General features: G+C 39.8%; 1 long non-coding RNA gene across 1 annotated transcript; it reads right to left on the bottom strand.

The window, feature by feature from the left end:
* Positions 1–5,561: 5,561 nt before the first annotated feature.
* Positions 5,562–8,683, bottom strand: LOC135219733 (uncharacterized). Its single transcript, XR_010315501.1, has 2 exons — positions 7,980–8,683; positions 5,562–5,897 (listed from the first exon to the last, which is right to left on the bottom strand). It is a non-coding gene; the product is annotated as an uncharacterized LOC135219733 (long non-coding RNA).
* Positions 8,684–22,180: the final 13,497 nt, after the last annotated feature.

The following is a 22,180-nucleotide window of genomic DNA, read 5'->3' on the forward strand; positions in this document are numbered from 1 at the left end:
TTTTCTCTTCTACTTTAGGCCGTACGACCGTGTTGGATATAAAGACTATGAATAGGAGAACGATACATAGAAGTGGGTGGGGTATCTGTGCTAGCGTAGTAATTAATACTACTGTAGCAGTAGTGCCGCCGCAACAGTAGTAATAGCAGTAAACGTTCAGGCCAACTGCTGGGATCCTTCAGGATCATTTAGCACTTCTTACAACTACTCGAAAAATTAGTTTTTATAGCCAGAGGTTAAATTTTCTAATCCAACAATGACCATGATAGCCTTCAGTGTTATCCTGAATTATAACGAGACCAAAGTGGGTGGAGCCTCATTAAGTCATCATTTTGACGATAATTATTGGTGAAGGTTTAAAGCCAAAATACGGTACCGGCTATTTTTTTTCAGTAAATAGGTATATAGCCAATAAATAAAAATTGCTTGACATTGGATATAGCAGTTATCAAATCAAACTTGTCTACTATGTTTTTGAAAATTACCAACTATTCCCTACATCTTGTCAATCTGATTGTGACCTATAAAGTAGACTAATTTCTTAGGACACTTATTTTGGGGGTTAGACTAATAATCGAAGTGTTTTTGTATTTATTAACATATTTTGTTGGTTTGTTCATTATGACAGTTATCAGTGGAGAGGTTTCAGAGTTCATAAAGGTGTACTGCTTTGCTTGTATTTAAATTTTTATGTCATTGTTGCCAGAGGTCTAGCCTTCGTTACGTATAGCCAATCATCCATCGAGAAAGAGGGAAGAAATGCTGTCATAAGTTACGTAACGAGTGCGTTCGAAACTTTTTCTCTGAGTAAGTTGGCCCGTCTTCAAATTAAAGTCACTTTTACATTATAAGTACCAAATTTATTCAACCTACGTAATGCAGAAAACAGTCAAAATTTATGTGTAGATGTAATGTGTATTCTGAATAAGCGTTATATTTATGAAATGTATAGATAAAAAAAACCGTCATAGTAGGTGAGAAGCGCCTCAGCGGCATGGTTGGTATGGTGTTGGCGTACCACCTCGGTGGCCGCGAGTTCGGTTCCCGGGCATTCCACTGATGAGTGAGATATGTGTATGTCTAGTGATAGAAGTTCGCTCTCGACGTGGTTCGGAAGTTCACGTAAAGCCGTTGGTCCCGTTGCTGAATAACCACTGGTTCCATGCAACGTAAAAACACCATACAAACAAAATCATTTAGGTTAGGACTTAATGTGACCAGAGTCCCGCTTTTTTTTCACGTTTGTCCGTTTTTGTTCTACAAAAATAATACTGTCCCCATTTTAATTTTGCCATTTCACTAGCTGGTAACTTCTATCGTCTTCTTCGACTGCTACGATACCCAATGAAGTGAATTAAAAGACTATTATAGTACTGTAAAGTGTATAAAGTGCGGCCTTTTGCAGCTGCTGATGTCGGCAGAATAAAGGGCCGAGAACGTCACCGAAGGTACGATGGTAGTATGTGTGTGTATATATATATATATATATTATATATATTATATATATATATATATCTCATAATGCTACGGTATATGTATGACAGTATGTGTAGGTGGGTGCACATGTCTGTGGATTAACCGAATATGTACATATGCTTACATGAATTTATGTATATATATATATATATGTATGTTTGTCTTTGTCTATCTATCTGTCTATTTCTATGTATGTATATATGGAAACAACTCCAGAATTATTAAAGAAAGATTTCATCCAGTGAAAAGTATAAATATTAAAGGTAAGTAATATATATATATATATATATATATATATATATCTATATATATATATATATATTCATATATATATATATATATATATATATATATATGTATATATAAATATATATATATATATGTATGTATGTATATATATATATATATATATATATATATATATATATATATATGAAATGTCCCGCTTTAAAAAAAAATCTGGTCTCATTAGGTTAGGTGATGATTAGGGTGACCATACGTCCCCATTTGAGAGAGACAGTCCTTCTTTTTGACTCTTTATCCCCCCAAAAATTGCGGTCCTGGGGGACGCCCTAATGTCCCCCTTTCAACCTTACTTTTATATGTAATTTCTACAGTTGTCCTTAAAAATTAGAGACTAATTTTTGTTTAAAATGTCAGCAAAAAATAACATCTGAATAAAAACAATATCATTGATAAACCTAATTTATCATTTCCTGTTATTGAATATACTTAAAGATCAAATCAAGCCAAAAATACGCCAAAGAATGACGTAAGAATTTATTTCTTTTTAAAATTTAAAGAATAATTTTCTGTTTAAAATGTCAGCGATAATGTCTGAATAAAAACACTGATTGAGATACTTTCTCATTTTTCATCACCTGTAATTGAGTATATTTATGTATTAAACTTCCTAATTTATAACGACTCAACATAAGTGAATGTGTGCATGGCTTACTATAAACCTTTGTCCCCCTTTCGCAGGTCAAACAAATGGTCACCCTAGTGACTTAAAAGCCTATTTCCGAGAAAAACCAATATATTAATCATTCAAAACAAAATTATATTCTCGTTCCTGTAGCAATTGTATATCTATACCATACATACAGTGTGCAAACATCACTGCATTATTGCACACGAGATGAGATACAAATGCAATACTTTACTACAAACTTTAAAATGTAGTTAAATTGTTCGTGTATCGATATAAGATTTGGTGTGGAATGTTGTATGATACTTCACTATACACAAATGTTGAAAATAATCCCAATAATTACTTATCGCAGTACCTGGAGAAAGACTGACAGAATCCATAAGTCTGAAAAAGTAGGGGTAGAGGTGACAGAATTACTATAAAGGCTACTGCCACTATGGCTACGTCGAACGGTGCTGCTCAGGGTGTGCGGGCAAGTTAATCAGTCCCTAGCTATTTTCCTGCTGCATTTACTGTTCCAGAAGAGAAGAAGAAAACAAGATCAAGGAGGTGTCGGCCGATTGATTGCTCTCTTATGTAACTTTTTGTAGTATACGAGAGAGAGAGTTTCCACCGATCCGGGAGAGAAGAAAAAAAGATGAAGGAAATGCCGGCCGAGGCATTGTTTTCTCATGTAGCTTTTTATAGCAAACGAGAGAGAGAGAGAGAGAGGGAGAGATCCCAGTACACGTGAGAAGGGAGAAATGACTAACACATGTCGATGAAATAATGGGAAGGTCCTTGGTGAAAATGTCCCTTCCCGCCATCTGGGTTCTCCATTCACATGAGAACAGCCGCCTTGATGATTCATACAACTCGTCTCTTGCCTTGTTTCTGTTTACTGGAAAGAAGAAAACTCTAGCTGTCTATAATTACTCGAATAAATTGTAAATTTATATATATGTGTGCAATTGTAGCCACAATGCCCTCTTAACTTCTTGAATGCTTTGCTCTTTTTTGGATACGCTTGTCACTACAAAGCCTGAAGAGCCAAGGTCAAAGAAATTTGAAGAAGAAATTGTGATGACCGGTCCTGGGAAACGAACCCAGGTCCAATAATCACAAAGAGGTCACGAGAAGGATTAAAAATCTACTATCTCTCATACATACATTTACCTGTCGTTTTCAGATATATTTATTTGAGCTGGAATAGTACATCCATTCTCACCATCGCAGTCAAGTGGGCAATCATTTTTATTGCTTTTTAGGCAGAAATATATATATATATATATATATATATATATATATATATATATATATATATACATACATATATATATTATATATATATATATATATATATATTATATATATATATATATATATATAATATATATATGTAGAATCTAGTGGTCACTTTTTTACCAGATACATATGCAATTGTAATAGCCATAGTAGATCCTATATATATATATATATATATATATATATATATATATATATATATATATATATATATATATATATATTAGTCAATAAGCAAAACTGGATCTTTTGGTTCATTCCGAAAAACACTTTTCTTTTTCTAAAACATTTAATTATAATCCCAATTATTGATCATATGGAAGACATCAATGGGGCTTAACCTAAATAAGGAGGGGATAGGTGATATTCAAACAGTCTTATCTAATCTTACTAGTTTGATTCGAACATTTTCCATAGAATTAATAGGATTTCATTCCACTAAAAAATCAAAAGAAGAGGATTATACAACCAATGTTTTTGTTTCCTGCGCCTGTCCATATCGACTGTCTGTACGTATTTTGAACAGTTACTAAGTCGTGATCTAATAATGGTTCAAGTTCCAGTAACGGGACTCAGTACCTCGTACTATTGTGTCGGCGCTTAGTGTGTTCCAGGATATTCAGTTCATTACCTGTACCTAATGGAGCGTTGTGCATCTTATAATAATTGAGGAAATGGACACAGGAATTCTTCAGGAAGAAATGGAATAACATTTTACACGTAAGTAAAGCACAATGAAATTTATTTGCCCATAATTTCGTGCTAGTCAGATGAATGTCTTGTTAACAATAGGTCGCTTTCTTGTTACCTAACATATCTTACATTTTTAGCTCAGCATTGTGGCACTTAAGTACAGAGACGATTTCCATTATGAAATAAGAACAATATTAATTTTATATATGCCGCATTGTAAATTAAAGGTCTTGCTCGTGAGGTGTCAGTAGCCTAGCTATAGGCTAGGTTACCGATTGTCAACAAAGCTTCGTCGTTGAAGGGTGTTACTGTGATGCATGACACCCGGTGTATTTTGGCAGTCACTAAGATTCTTTTCAGTAGGTAAGCTTGTAAGCTAATGCCTATTTCATTAGTTTTAAACATGCAACGGCAGCTGTGGAGTTGTTTAACAACATTCATTTTATCAAAAGTGGTCTATCGACGGTATACCAAACGTCACACATGGTGAGAGAGTACCTATTTCGGGACGACGTAAACAAACCGTAGAAATAAACTTTTATCATTCGATTCAAAGCAAAAATAGTTGTATTTTGCACGTGTAAGAAAGCTATTATGATTTATGTCTCATAGATATCAAGAATAAGAAGTTTGGTAGCCAAGGTTACACGTATGCTCTCAAACTACTCGTTGGCCGTTGGGTAAGATGCCATGTCATTTAAACATTATGCTAAGCCCAACTTAATTTTAAACTTATAGTAATCTCTCCGTGGTTGAAGTTAAGAATGGCAAAAAGAAATAGTACTACAACTGTAATATAAGGAGGAGAAGAATAGTGAAGGAATTGCCGTGTAATTTCAGTTAAAGGGAACGGAACGATAAATTTTCTGAGAAGACAGACTAATGTGCCACTTCTCTCACTCTGTCTCTCCCCTGACACCTTTCTCAAGTATCACTGACAACCTTAAGGGAATTTTTGAAAGAAATATCGCTGGACTCCAAGAAATATGATTCAAGACGTCTCGTTACATTGGAAATTATTTTTGTATAATTTTATTTATTGCCGGTTAGGACTTCAGCTAATTTATCCTAACACTGGTACATTTTTAAAATCTGAAAATAGGAACTTGACGTGATATAGGCCTAGTATACGAATGTTCTCAAGCTAAACAGGGATATGTGAATTAAAGACCGGTAACCATCAACATTCTTTATAATACAGGTAGCAATGGATTCACGGCGTACGTATGCCATATACTATTTACAAGCTAAAGAGATTTTGCCGTTAGGATAAGATAATTTCTTCATGATCATACAAATTGAGTATTTTATATAAATATATTACTATGCACAAACTCCATTAGTTATATCTACTGTTAGAGTAAATCCGACATTCTTTTATACTTAGCAGTTTTGGCTTAATGGAGAATCCTCGCACGTAATTCAATTAAGTTTTTTTTTTCTTTCTTTTTGCACTACGGATAAGTTTCTTTTGGGAAGTCACCTTCCTTTGGGCTGAACATCTCCGCTCCTGCGGAGGATAAAGACAAAAATAAATAATACTGACATATGACATCAAATTTAATCGTTAAAAAAGATTTTGAAATAATTATTAAAAAGGAAAGCTAACAAACACACTCAATGAATAGTGAAATAAGTTTACCGTAGGCGGATCTCTTGGTATCTTAAAGTCCTCTCCTGTTTTATCTGAGTCCAAGACTGCAAATTTAGTCTCTTCTGAAGAATAGAACGACTCACGTGAAGCTCAAAACTCTATCTTCTGTTTTTGAAAATAATAATATTCCTTCTTAAAATGGGGAATACGAATTAATTTGTTTCAAAGAATAGAAGCATTCCATCTTTAATTGCAGAATACACGCGTTTCGTCTATTCTGAAGGATATAAATGCCTCGTTTTGACATATATTGAACATTTAGGGAAGACGAAAATTTAAATAATACGGCTTACCTTTATAATTTTATAATGAGAATCGCAGAACCTACTGGGAAGCAAAGCTTTAAACATTTTCTCTCTCTCTCTCTCTCTCTCTCTCTCTCTCTCTCTCTCTCTCTCTCTCTCTCTCTCTCTCTCTAGTCACTAGATATGAACTGGCTGGTCTGACCAGCGGGTAAATATACAAATAGCGTGTGCAATGTGACTCAACTTTAATGGCTGACATGTGATAAACAACATACCCTGAGATCACGTCTTGAAGGAGAGAGAGAGAGTGTGTGTGAATGCTCAAGGCTTTGCTTCTCATAGGCGTTGGTAATATTGCAAACAATAACATACTGCCAAATATAATTTATCTGGTCGTCTTCAGTTTCTTACTGTGTTCTGTAATGTAAGAAATGACATTGCATAACATTTTCATTCTCATTAAAGAGAGAGAAAGTTGAAAATTATTAAAGCAAGTCTTTATGTCCCAAAAACACACACACACACAATAACAATTACTCTTTCAAATGAATATGAACCAATTTTGAAAATAAAGAATGATTTCCATTTTCAACTATAAGCATTTTCCTAGTAATGGGACTAGCTTCAGTGTCACCCGTCGCGCACTCGGAGAACCTTTTGGAATGAGGTTGCTAGACTCACGCTTTCTCCACCCCGTCTGCGACCCATCACAGACAACTAACTGCCAGGCAGATTATTCATTCAAGTTGAGCTCGATCAGATAACTACATTTATATTCTTTAGGAAGTCTATGGACTGTCTAATTATTAAAAAAAGAAAAAAAAGTTCCTTGCACATACGCCAAGTACTTTCATTGTTCTTCGAGATGTTACTTTGACAATACTCAAATTAATTTTTCGAATAACTTGATTTTCAGTATAACTACATTTATATTCTTTAGGAAGTCTATGGACTGTCTAATTATTAAAAAAAGAAAAAAAAGTTCCTTGCACATACGCCAAGTACTTTCATTGTTCTTCGAGATGTTACTTTGACAATACTCAAATTAATTTTTCGAATAACTTAATTTTCAGTAAAAAAAAAACTTACGAAATTATTAATTAAAAGTTACACGAAAGAGTTACAAAAGTAATTTTTAGGGCAAGTCTTTCACTGAACGTTTCACAATCAACACAATTAATTTGAATTATATTTACCTTGGACATATACAGCGATGTCAAGGATTCATAGTTACACGACACCAAATTCCCAGTTCTTCAGCGAATTCGCTTTCACAATCAAGGTCGCTTGATTTTTCAGATTTGCCTTTGTTATTATTTAGTTTGAATACCACTCATGAAATATCTTTTTACTTGGTAACAGCAAATGTCCGTCCATTCGAAACATCATTCTGTACACACAAATAGGATGATGAATATTCTCGTTCATCAGATCTAAGTACCCGTGAAATAAAGTAATAAAGGATTCAATGCAAATGTCAGTTCACGTAGAAGATACTGAATGATATTGTTTAGTGTTGTAGTTCATTGCGGTGTGACTTGTCGAACGTGTTCGAATTTTGCTCATTCGGTCATACCTGATACCTACACCTGGTCAGTCACTCAGTAACATTCCACCATAGTACTACATGCACACTTGGCAAACAGGAGTAGTACAGTGAGCTTTTGAATAATTCCATTCACAGTTCTCTCACCTGTTGCAAGCCAGCGTGGCCTCCTCACGGAATTCTTGCAGCAGTCAAGTCCCTTAGACTTCTCTTCCAGAACGTCGAACCTCCTCTGCAACTGAGAAATCAACTTTCGCTGCTCCTCAATTGCCTGGACGACCCAGGAAACCTTTTCTTTGTGATGGGGGGACGACTCAGAGCAACAGTCCAGGCGTTCCACCGAAGGCAGGGAAGCTAGAAGTTCTTCTTCTTCCCCAGTGGGTGTGTAGGGAATGTCAGACGGGTACTGATGCGTCGTAATCGTAGGCTCTTCCCACTGGAGACAGACGATACCCTGAGAGAGCAAAAGGAGCGCCGAGATGCTGGGTATGATTATCCTCATGACTAAACGGCGCTTCGCCGTTTGTGCAAACTGAACGAGCGGACCCCTTGAGGCGGTGGTGGCCTTGTGGGTCGGTAATGGGAGGCTGAGTTAAGTTGCCTCGCGACACTTGGGTTGGTGCTTCTGCTCATCACTGCGTCCAACAATTATTATTTTCATCGTGACGACCAGTCTGACTTTGAGATGATGAAGAGGGAGACTGGGTTCTCGAACGTTTTCAGCTAGCTGTTAATAAAGGACGATTACGTGCCACGGCATAGAGGACCGAGATGAGTAAGATTACTTATACATCACAGAAAAGGGACGAAGGAATCTCACTCAAAGATGTCTTCAGCCAGATAAACAAAAAATAAAAAGAACTGGTATACTGAACCACCCAAAATACCAGGAGACTCGGGTAAATTTGTTTAGGCTGTTATTTCCACTGGAGAGAGAGAGAGAGAGAGAGAGAGAGAGAGAGAGAGAGAGAGAGGAAATTACTATATTGAAATTAGGGCTTTTCACTATACAGAAAGTTAGACTTTAGAATTTTTAAAGTCTTTTGGAAACTAATGTCTGCATATACAGACACACACACACACACACACACACACACACCACACACACACACACCACACACACACACACACACACACATATATATATATATATATATATTATTATATATATATTACATATATATATATATATATATATATATATATATATATATATATATATATTATTACACACACACACACACACACACACATATATATATATATATATATATATATATATATATATATATATATATATATATTATTATGTAAAAGGCCTAATTCCCCTGAAAACTTTATCATCTGCATTCTCATTCTTTCTACGAAATCCACAGCTGCCATGAAGTGTACAAATTATCCTCAGTTGTGCTTTACACTTTATACGGTGCTCTCTCTCTCTCTCTCTCTCTCTCTCTCTCTCTCTCTCTCTCTCTCTCTCTCTCTCTCTCTCTCTCTCTAGGGAAAACTTCAAGACTCGTTATCAAGTGTTGTTCTCCTTTGAAATATGGTCGCGTTGTTTATTATTGCCAGTTTTGTTGTTGCTGTTGCTCTTCCGAGCAAGCAAGACGGGGCGGGACCATCTGACATCTTGGGCAGAGGCGAATGTTTAGTAGTAATTCAGTCGTGTTGTGAGTTGAACGGATTATATATCATCTGTGTTATGACGAATGCGATTGCGTGGATATGTTAGGTATATGATTTCGGCAATGCTGCTTTTGCTCTTAAAATGTTACGGAATTCCGTGAATTGTTTGATTTTAGTAACGCTAAGATGGAATATGATTCTGTTAAAAATTTTAGATCAGGGGTTCCCAAAGTGGAGGTCATGACCCCCCCAAAGGGGTCATGAGCCTTTTTCTGGAGGTCATGGAGGATCCAAGATTTTGAGGAGGTTTTTTGCTTGTATCAAAAAATCCAAGTACGTCCTTCTTATTAAAATACACGATTAAATCAGTCCTTGTTAATAAGCATTAAAAAGCATTTTTGTTTGTTGTTATTGCTCTCTTTGTTGTGATTAATCTTTAACTTAATGTTTAGAATGTATCTGCGCCATTGGAAATGAGTGCACTTTCAGAAGGCTTATAAAAAGGTTGGGGGGGGGGGCGGTTTGGGGGGCTACTACTGAAAGGGGTCACGTAGTAGTGCTGGAAAGGTTTGGGAACCACTGTTTTAGATGAAGTGTTTATAAGCACTTTTCGCGTAGAAATTTGTCACACTGTACTAAAAAAAAAGGAAGTGCAAGTTGAATACGAGAAAAAATAATGTAATTGGGTAAAACAAATTTAACAAAATATCAAAATTCATCTAAAAAAATATTAACGGGTTTTTACCTTTATTTACATCCAACAATTATTGTCATTTTATTTTAATTTTTCATAGATTTATTGACAGAAATTTACATCAAATGGGGTGTATTACTATGCTAATATACCCCCCCACAAACAATATGTTCACTACATCTAAGAAGCTTTTCCACAACGACAAAGTTAATTCGGCATTCATTCAGAGGTATAAAGTCAACTCTTGTTCCTTAAATATGTACTCTTTCATTCACTTACTATTGACAAACATCCCGCAATTATTTGAATTACGTGTCAGTGAAAATATCATGTATTTACTTGACAAAATAAAATAATAAATAAGACAACACTTCTTGGAAATACATTTTCTGTATTTTGGTTAAGCACCCGGCCAGTCTGCTGGTTGAGACGAAAAGGTTAAACACAAGTCCCATTCAACTGCTTGACGCCCATTAGCTATAATATACACACACACACACACACACACACACATATATATATATATATATATATATATATATATATATATATATATATATATATATATATATATGTGTGTGTGTGTGTGTGTGTGTGTGTGTGTGTGTGTACATATATACATTGAATTGTGCAATCCGTTCTGTTTTGAGGCTAAACAAAATTAGAATGAAAGACATCGCAAAAATGTAGCCTCGTCTGTTCAGTCCGACTGTCCAAAGCTGAATGACCTTTACAGTCAAACTTTGCAATTTCCTGGACCAACGCACAACGCCACCTACCGTTCATGACATTGCAGGAAGCAACATTAGTGTCCTTCTTATTCATAAACTCAAACGACGAAAATGACATTTCTTGCAGATGGAGGAATTATTCTCTATTGAAGATAACATCTACAAAAGAGAAATGAGAGGGACCACAGTCGGCGGCTGGTCCTGATGTTTCTGACGCTGTGACGCCAGATAATTCTGAAGAATTCATTGGGTCAATGAGTGAAGGCTTTATTGAACGCGTCCTTCAACAACTAGGGGGAGGAGCCTCTTTAATGAAGACAAGTGAAGAAAAAATAGAGGGAATGGTGAAGGAAAAGAAGAATCTCTTTCTTTCAGAAGCAGAGCTTTGCAGTCAGGGTTGTTTAAATAATATTACATTTAATCATTATTGCAAGGGCTCGTTAATCTCAGGAATGAAATGCTGTTATAAATAACTACATGTAAATAATATCTATATGTATATATAGTATATATGTTACGCATAATGTGGATAATTGCCTAATGTGAACATTAGGCAGAAAATTGCCTAATGTGTACATTAAGCAAGCAGTTTGCATAAAGTTTACAATTTGTTAACATTAGGCAAAATATGCCTGTTGTTCAAATTAGGCAGCTCAATTTTGCCCGATGTGAATACGACTGCCTAATCTAAACATATATTATGATTTAGTGTAGAAATGGCAATTAATCCTGCAGACAACCCACGGGAGGTTACAAGAGAATGCAACATGGTTAATGTAGAGGCAGTTTAAAGAATTCTAATTTATTTGAATAAACACAAACATAAATAATGCAATATCAGTAAAAGAGAAATAAGTCAATAGATCTCAGGGTTCAGTTGAGTCGAATCAGAAATTTTTGCATGATCTGCCCGGGTGACGGCGTGAGTTGCATTTAAATTTTTTTCTTAGGCAGCTGCATCGTCCTGATGTACATTGAGTAGTACATTGGCACTTTATATATCCTTGCCCACCAGTGGTTCTTCCTGTTGCTGTTCTAAGCGATAGGCAGATATCAGGAACCTCTTCAGACTTTATCAGGGGCTGTTTGATTGCACTTATAGATCAGCTGCTGTAAATTTTGGTCCAAGAATTCCCTCCCGACAACCTACAGTGTATAGTTCATCTTGTTCCCAGAGGACGACCACTAACAGATTTTTAAGATCTGTTGGACCATGATCGACATCCGGGACCCTCAGCGTAGCACCACTGACCAAAGGATAATGGCTTAAGTGACAGACCCAAAGTTTCGAACAACATTCGAAACAAACACTCTAGTTACAGTGGTTCGTCATTCAATTCACATTAGGCAAAATACCCTCGCCTAATCTGAAAATCATGCCTAATGTTGACAATAGGCAAGTAATTTGCTTATTGTTAACATTGTGCAAAACAAATTGCGTAATATGGAGATTAGGCAATTTTTCTGCCTAATGTTCACATTAGGCAATTATCCACATTATGCGTAACATATACATTATTTGTATATGCACAAAACTTTTAGGTGTTCCAAGTAACTGTGTCAACTTTTCGTACTAAACTATTCATGTCATTTTTTTCTCTGGCCAGCTCAGAAGTTTGGGGTTCTTCTCCGGTCTGTTGTGCAACATTTAAACTTGAATAAACAGAATGTACCTGAATAATTCTCAACAGCGAATCGAGCAGCGTATTGGTCTACTTTTTCAGTCATCTTCTTTACAATAATGTATACGGTTCAACATTGACTACATGACTCTGTTGGCGTCTTGTCCTTCGCCGTGACCCACTGCCATTCCAATTCGTGTGCTGCTGGTTTATAGCACCGACCTCTGGGGCGAGGTTGCTGAGCCCATTCTTAATTCACCATCACTAGTTGATAAGCCAATCACAGGGCTGGAAACTCTCAGTCTCTCTAGAGAGTTCACATGGGCAGGATCTATGTTCCACTTCTTTCAGGAGAGGTGGAACATACATCCTACCTATGTGAACACTCGAGAGAGACAGTTTCCAGCCCTGTGATTGGCTTAGTAACCGCCAATCAGGAGCGTCGTAAGGGACTGACCTAGACATCAAATGCACGGTTGATGTGAATCTACTATAGATAGATGGTCGGTCACGTGAGCCCGTGTGCGAGTGAAGTTTGGCTATCACCGGCGGTCACCTACCTGGGAACTTACCTGACGCAACTGTGGTTATGTGCATTTCTCAAGAGACTTATTTTTCTCCGGCATCCGCATTTATGTTGACTTGTTCCCTTTGTATGGTTCAGTCTTTGGCCAGTTTGTCTCTCTCTTTAGCACAACGAAGCAAAAATGAAGGACCAGTTTGTTCCGGGTTTCGCCGAAATTCATACCTGGGCCAAGGACCAGATCCCCCTGATTCCCTGTGAAGGTGGGGTAGTGCCGTCAGTGTGCCTCACGCGGTACACACTGTAAGCATTACTCAAGGTTCTTTGCAGCGTCACCACGGCACCTGGTTGCAACCTCCTTCATTCCTTTTATTGTATCTTCGTTCATATTCTCTTTTTTTCCACATTGCTTTCCACCCTCTCCTAACAATTGTTTAATTTTGCAACGACAAGGTTTTTTCCTGTTCCACCTTCCAACCCTTCTTACTGTCAATTTCCGTGTCGTAGCGCTTGGCCTTTGGCCTAAATTCTAGAGTACAGCTCACACCCCCTGATTTTCCTTTTCCATTCAGAAAGGCAGTTTACATCGTTAGTCAAAAGCCAATCACAGGGATCTGAGTTCAGCGTAAGGACACTGATCAAAGATGTCGACATATTTCCCCGAGTGGTATAGAGCTGCTGAGTTACACCAAGAACACCGAGATATCTCGGTGGTCTTGGTTTACACCCGGCAGAAACACGAACGCCCTAAAAGGCACTTTTGGTGACAAGCTCCCTTGGTTGACTCGGCTATATTTAGTGTCTGACAGATCATGGGCATAGCTTTGGGACCTCCGTTGCGAGCGGCTCCTGGGGCGGAGCCATGGGACTCCCTCAGGGTAATTGGAGGGCGTTGCTGTCAAGTCTGCGCAGTGTTTGTTTACAAATAAAAGGTAGAATAATAAAATAAACTTTTGATGGCAAGATTAAGGTTTAACCTAAATATTTTTTCTTTTGGAAAATTGTGTAGTTGCTTGGGCAATTAGATAATTAAATTGTGCGTTTATTTATTCATTAATGTTTTTAAATAATCTCTCTCTCTCTCTCTCTCTCTCTCTCTCTCTCTCTCTCTCTCTCTCTCTCTCTCTCTCTCTCTCTCTCTCTCTCTCTCTCTCTCATTAACATATATTTCCATTGTATTTTGTGACAAAACCAGTGCTCAGTTTGATATCATCCTGTTGATAGACTATACGTCCATGAATAGTCCCTGTAATATAAGCCCACTTTTAGGGTACCTACTGACTCCACCACTTTAGATGATAGAATGCAATTTAAGGCAGCGCTCAGATGGAGAGTTCTGTCTACTGAGTGCTGTACTGCATTTAATAAACTGATCATATCATCTCCTTTACATTGGCTCGTCTCCTGTGATACTATGGCGTCCTTTTAACAGCTGCTATTTAGATGAAAGTTCGTGTTGATAGTATTAGCAATAAACGGACATATTATTTTCATTTATACGTGGTTGCCAATGAAATTATTTGTTGCTTGCAAATGGATAATTATACTGAAACGGATATTTACGGACACACAGGGAAGCCAAATTCATCACGAAATTATGGAAATCATAAATTTTGACGTAACGAAGTATTGCGCAGAATTAAAGTATGAAAGAATGAACGTGACTTTGAACTTTAACTTTGATATTCGGTTCTTTACTGAAGCGTCGCCCTCACGTTGAAGTGAGGCTAAACTGCGTAACGTTTAGTATCTTCAATTTGATAGTGTCGTACTCGGGAATGTTTGAAAAACATTTTTGTCTGCAATGTCTGATTTCCGAGGGCATTGCACATTTCTCAGTGATTCGTCACTTATAATTAACGTTTACTGAAGAAGAAATCCAGTTTAATTAAGTATATGCCAAACCCAATGAAGATGAAAGCAAGAACTGGTTTGATAATGACTGTGACCGGATTCGTTTATGAGCTGCTGTATTTTCTCCACAAACTGTGGTAAGAGACAGACAGGGCTCGCAGACTGTGCTAAAAACGACCCACAAATCTTTGGTCAGAGATAAAATAAAACAACAATTAAATGTCCATATTGAAGCTGTGTGTAGTACCTTAAAGTCTATAAAAACCCAACGGAATTAAAATCTTGGAGCAATTTGGGTTTTAAAACATAAAAATTGTCGTCAGCTGCGCTTCCCTCAGAATTTCATGGCGGTTTATGTCGAGTAAGACGGATTTTAATACCAAAGTTTGCTTTAATTTATAGAATTCGTAGCATTGTTAAGAAAACCTTAGATACCAGTCATTCCTTGTAGCTAATGTCACAGCTTATCGATGGCCTTTATTCTTGTTTTCGAATGCTAAAATGGGACGAGAACACTTACGAGTAAATTATCTTTTAAAGGAAACATGTTCCGTGTATATTTTGTCACGAATGTTATTTATTTTACGAGCACATCCATGCTATAAAAATATGAACGCTGATACAAGAGAGGAGAGAGGCTGTGGCCGGACTGGTCGACGACAATACCCAAACTGAGGGACTTGACGCAGAGAGGTTCTCACATTAAACTTAATAGACTGATGCAGATTGCGTTTTGTATGACAAAGGTCACGTTATTGTTAAAAAAAAAAAAAATGACCAAAAGGCGTTGACGACATTTCATCTTTACGGGAAACCACTTTATATCTTAGTTGCAATTTATAGCTTTATTGAAATAACTTAATGTTGACCGCCCCGAGCCGTGCTCATCTTTCTACTGTTTGGGCCAAATTATTGAATAGCCTGGATGCCTTATATAGAGGTCCCTTGTTCAGTATCTTTGTTGTGTCTTGGCTCCACTAATCTAAATTTGTCCTTGTCTCTATAGTTTATTTTTGTTGATGGTCAGTTACATATTTCGGATTTTAACTCTTTATTGGAATGTTCTTCCGGACTGAATGTTCGGGAGACAACTCTTAAATTGTCGTCCATGGGCCGATATGTGTGCAGCCATTGGAAAAATTTGCATTTTGTTTCCCTGGAATGAAACTTTTGAACCTGTGGTCTGTCCCACAAACCACAGAAAGCTCAAGTCTTCTTATAGTACACTGGCTGTGCTTATGTCCACATTTCTAGTAGTTGAAGCATCGTACTGCATATTTTTCAGAAATATTGCTACGCCTCCCAGGCACACAGAGCTTGTCCTGCGTACGTAAGTCCCTTCCAACTTTAAGTATTTATGTTGAAACATTAATTTTCTGTCTGTGGTTGTAAATTTCTACCTTGCAACCCTTCCGAAGCTGTTTACGTCTTTTACAAAGTGTTTTAGCAACGGGTTCTTATCTTTTATGATTGCATTCTGTGATATTTTCGTTGCGTCTTATTATAGGTTACAAGTAAACTAGTACTGATCTGTGGCGTCTTATCCTTATTCATCAGTTAGAATATGTACCTCTTCTCATTTTCACGATTTTACTATTCGAATAAGACAATTAAAGACTTCCTGGTGAATCCGTAAAAGAGGGATTTTTTGTGAAATATATCTCAATGTAACTGAGGGCAATATTACGATAGAGATATTACTGGATAGTATATGAAAACATTAATTAAGACAATGACAGCGCGTTCATCACGTGTTTTCAAATCGGCGTTTACCCTTGAGGGATAATTAGGATGACAATAATGATGATTTCGGTTCGGTAATTCTGGTTGAAGCCATTTCATTGACGATAAGTAAAATGTGATAAGAAAGCCATATAGAAACTTTAATTCTTAAAGGAAGACCAACGACCCTTACAGATATTAAATAATGCATTTAATCGGTACATAGCTTTCAATATAACTTAAAGTACTATTAATTACCGTTATATAAGTGTGTGCAAAATTATATTTCGTGTGATTTATTTAGCTGACAAGATTCCTAAGAAATAATTGTAAATATATTCTTATAGCATTGCAAATATATTGTAAAGACAACGTTTTTTCAAGGTTTTATTTTTATTTCAACGACTTGCTAAGTTCCAATGTATTTCATTCAATGTAGAATTCTCTGGCCTCTCCGTCAATTTAAATATCATGTATCCACACAGACTACGTCCGTAAAGAAACGCAAATTATCGATCTCTGTGTTCGGACCTCTGGCGACCTCATACGGGTACTACATGTCCGTCCGCACCTGTCATTGTATACCCTGCGCTCGGGCAACAAAGGATTAGTACCCAGTTACCTGTCTCACTTGTCCTCACAACTGGTGACCTCCTGGGTTGGACGGTAAACACTGTGGTTTCGGCCCCGCCATTAACGGACTCACTACAGCCAATTACCTTTAGAGAACCTTTAATGGAATCACTCAGCAATACAAAGTCTAAGTCTCTGAAAGCTCCTTTCCTCGATTGACACTGAGGCCACTTAAGGGACTCATTATGGCCCGCCTTTCCAGGTGTGTTCTGGTGTCTTCAAACGGTTTGTCTCCCGCCATTAACGACACACGTTGACCACATTCAGAATTCATTAACAGAACCATACAGTGTCTAGGCTTGACTCTGATGTATCCAACACCATTAACGGGCTAAATATGGTGCTTTTGCATTGGTGTGTGAGACAGCCTTGATGACAGAGTCTGTGGTACACAGTTCCTCCTCAGACACTCAGATCCTCAACACTCACATTCACAAGAGTATCAATCGGCTAGACAGTCAAACTGCCACAATTCTCACAACAAAATATGGCATCATGGTTACTGCGGGCAGACGTCCACATCTGGGTAGCAGGAATCATGGACGAGGGAGCCAAGGCTGGCATCATCATGACGGCGCTGCTGGAGAAGGTCTTCAGCACATCATCCCAGGGTTAGACACACAGGTCAGTCAGATAACCTACGGGAACCTGAAGAACAAACCTGTCGGGACATAATCCCTTCCTGTTCCAGTGAGGGCCACCCGTTTCCTTGACCTCATCACCCAGCCCTGGGAGACACAGCACCCAAGGATGCCTGGGACGAGTTGATGGGCCTCCTGTTGCTGCCGGAAATCGATGCAGACGGATGGAGAAGGGAGATCAGTCTGTTGCGAGAGATATTCCTACTACGTCTTCAACAGGATGTGAGTGCGCAGATCACAGAAACAGATGCACTCCCAATGGATGTCCTGGTGGACAGGGCCCAGAAGCTCCACACCGCCAGGGCCTCGAGATATGCCATGATGCCTTCAGCCAACAGCGCAGTGGTGGAGGAACCTGACGAGACAGATATTAACGTGGTCTATTGGAAGACGGTGGCCACACAGCAGCAGCAACAGAAGAGGATTAATTCATCCTGGTACTATTACCATCAGTGGTTTGGGAAAGACACCAGGAATTGCAGAGCACCCTCTTCCTTTCCAAAAAAACTAGGATAGCTGCCACCTTCAACAGCAGCCGTGGCTGCAAAATACGGGATCCCACCCAGTGTGGTTCTACATCCGCGACGCCATGTCTGGACGTAAGATGAAGGTGGACACGGGCGACACAGTCAGCATTCCTGCTGGCAGAGGAGGACCGCAACCGCACACCTGACGCCGCTGCCGCAGTGGTGACCACAAACGGGAGTCCCATCCACTGCCATGAGATCTGAACCCTCAAGATATCCATCCTGGGCTGCACCTACGACTGGCCCTTCATCAACACAGACGACAAGGTTCCTCTGCTGGGGGCTGACTTCCTGGCACATCACGGACTTCTGGTAGACATGGGCTGCAAGCATCTACTGGACATGGGGACCTACTTTTCACGACCACTTGCCGCCAGACCGGGCATACCTGCCGTATGCTCCCTCATGCTGCACAAGCACGACATCCTCCTGTGAGAGTTTCCCAATGTCTTCAAACTGGAGCTGCGTCAGGTGGCCAGAACCCCAGCCAAACACAGAGTCTACCACCACATCTCCACTATGGGACCTCCTACGCATGCCAAGTCCTGCCGTCTGCCACCCAAGAGACTCCAGGATGCCAAACGTGCGTTTGCCGACATGGAACGGATTGGAATCTGCAGAAAGACATAAAGTCCGTGGATGTCTCCCCTCCACATAGTGAAGAAGTCCGACGGCACCTGGAGACCCTGTGGGGACTATCGCCGCCTGATCTTCATGATGACACCAAACCACTACCCTCTGCCAAATATGCAGGACCTCACTTGGGCCGTTCGGGACGTACACGTTCTCTTACTCCACTTTAGGCCTCAGGAATGCCTGGGCTACCTTCCAACACCTGATAGATAGCATCCTGGGGGATCTGCCTTTCTTCTCCAAGTCCCCTGAAGAACACATGAACCACGTACGGGCAGTCCTGAAATGCCTCCAGGAGAATGGATAGGTCGTCCATTTCGACAAATGCACCTTTGGAGTAGAAAGAGTAGATTTCCTTGGCCACGAGATCTCCCCAACTGGTGTTCACCCCATGGCCTTGAAGGTGGCCGCAGTGAAGGAGTTCCCAGTGCCAGCAACAGTCAAGTCCCTGCAGGAGTTCATTGGCATGGTGAACTATTACTGCTAATTCATGCCTAACATTGCCTGCATCATGCCTCCCTTAAGGGAAGTCCTGAAGGGGAAGCCTAAGAAGCTGAAGTGGAAAGCCCCTACAACAGGCCTTCAAGCTAACTAAGGCATCCCTCACTGAAGCTGCCACGCTGGTGTACCAAGATCCTGATGCACCCCTGAGACTCACCACTGACACCAGCAACGTCACCTGCAGAGCCGTTTTAGAACATCATGAACGGTTCCTCTTGACCACTCATGTTCTTCAGCCAAAAGCTCAAGCCGACAGTAGGTTCGACGGGGAACTGCTGTCCATCTACCAAGCTGTGCGGCACTTCAGGTACCTCCTAGAAGGCACTCCCTTCACCATCATGACGGACCATCAGCTGCTGATCCACGCATTCATGAAGGCAGGAGACGCATGGTCAGCAAGACAGCAGCGTCACCTGGCAGCCATCACTGAGTTTAGCTGCACCATCAACTACGTCCCCGGCAAGAAGAACCCCATGGCCGACGCCCTGTCAAGAATCGAAATCAACTCTGTCCACCAGGGGATCGACTACGAAGATCTGGCATGGGAAGAGGCCACTGATCCTGAAATGCCAGCCTACTGCACAGCACTTACCGCACTGAAGTGGGAAGACATTCCTGTTGGCCCATCTGGCTGGACACCAGCACAGGCTGCCCTCGCCCATTGATACCAGCTTCACAAAGAAAACAGGTGTTCAACATGATTCATGGACTATCATCCGTCAGGACGAATGACAACACTGCTGATGATGAAAAAAATCCGTGTGACACAGGATTAGGAAGGACGCACGGGAGTGGGCCAAGAGGTGTGTCTTGCCAGAGAAGCAAAATCAGCCGACACAGAATCAGTCGTGGGAGATTTTCCGCAAACCAGGCGATGGTTCAGACACATCCACATCATGGGCCCTTTGCCTCAATCGAGGGACACTAGATACCTCCTGACTATCATCGACTGATCCACTAGGTGGCCCAAGGTGACTTATATGACAAAAGCCACTACCAGCGCCTGTGTGGAGGCCCTTCTCTCAAGCTGGATCAGCCGCTTTGGCGTACTGGATGACATCACCACAGACTGAGGTTCTGCCTCCCGTCTGACCTGTGGACCTCTTTGGCCTGCCTGATAGGAACGACGCTCCACAACACACCACACCGCAAATGAACAGCGAGGCATCACCCGCATTAGCCGTACCTGGCGAATTCTTTCCCACAGATGCAGCTGAATCAGACATGTCGATTCCAAGACTGCGGGAGATTGTAGGAAAGTTCACGCCCTGCCTGAAAACCTTCTCTGATAGGCCTGGGCACCCATGAATATGTTTTCATGAGGAACAACGCCCACTGACCCCCCTCCCCAACAAGACCCTACCAGGTGCCCTACTGCGTCATCTTCCGAACGGACAAAGCCTACCTCGTCATGATACTTGGCCATGAAGACTGGGTCTTGATCGAAAGATTAAAACCCGCCTTCCTGATGGACAATGACGACACCAGGGAATAAAACAGCAAGTGCCTCAGAGTACAGCCACAAAAAAGGCCACTCTTGAAGCCCCTGGTGCTCCCAAACCTGGCCATGGATGCCCACGGGTGACAGTCGAAGCCCCCAGGTGCCGCACCAGGGGAGGCATCCTGTCAGCCAAAATGTCGAAGGACTCAGCGGTTGATAACGCCCCACAACAACTGATCTCAAGGACATGGGGTCGACTCCTGCCTCTGCAACGATACTGAGAGTAGAAGATCCTCATTTCATTTAATTTCATTTAATTTTCCAGTCATTATTCATAATAATTGTCTTGGAGGGGGAGTACTTGTAAAGACAACGTCTTTTCAATGTTTTATTTTCACTTCAACGACTTGCTAAGTTCCAATTTATATCATTCAGTGTAGAATTCTCTGGCCTTTCCATCAATACATATGTCATGTATACACACAGACTACATCTGTGCATATTATCATTTATATGTCGGTAAAGAAACAAATTATCGATCTCTGCGTTCGGACCTCTGTCGACCTGACCCAGGTACTACATGTCCGTCCGCACCTGTCATTGTATACCCTGTGCTTGGGCAGTAAATCATCAGTAACCAGTTACCTGTCTCACTTGTCCTCACAATATCACTTTTCCAGCAACCGACTTCATAGAATGCCAAGACTTAACTATATAGTTTTCAAGAAGGTTATCGATATACATTAAGACAAAATATATTAGAAATAAAGCATTTCCTTTGAGATCATTCAAAGTATACAACTAGACTAGGTGCTTCAGTGGCTTGTTCTTGGCCTGCCACCTCTGTGGCCGCAAGTTTAATTCTCGGACATTCCACTGAGGGGTCAGAGATGTGTATTTCTGTTGATAAAATTTCACTCTCGACGTGGTTCGGAAGTCATGTAAAGCCGTTGGTCCTGTTGCTGAATAACCACTGGTTCCATGCAAGGTAAAAACACCATACAAACAAACAAACAACTAGACTAGAGCGTGGAGACTCATAAACATTCAGACTTCCTCTAGATCCAAAACTTCGTCATTTTCAGTGACATCAGTGTTTTGAGATTTAAGGACCTGGCAGTGTGAGCAAACAGATACACAAGGTATTCCGTTTTTGACACAAGAACACTTGTTCTTACAGTCACCCTTGCATCCGCAGCA

This window comes from Macrobrachium nipponense, chromosome 1, assembly GCF_015104395.2.
Source record: "Macrobrachium nipponense isolate FS-2020 chromosome 1, ASM1510439v2, whole genome shotgun sequence".
NCBI lineage: Eukaryota > Metazoa > Arthropoda > Malacostraca > Decapoda > Palaemonidae > Macrobrachium > Macrobrachium nipponense.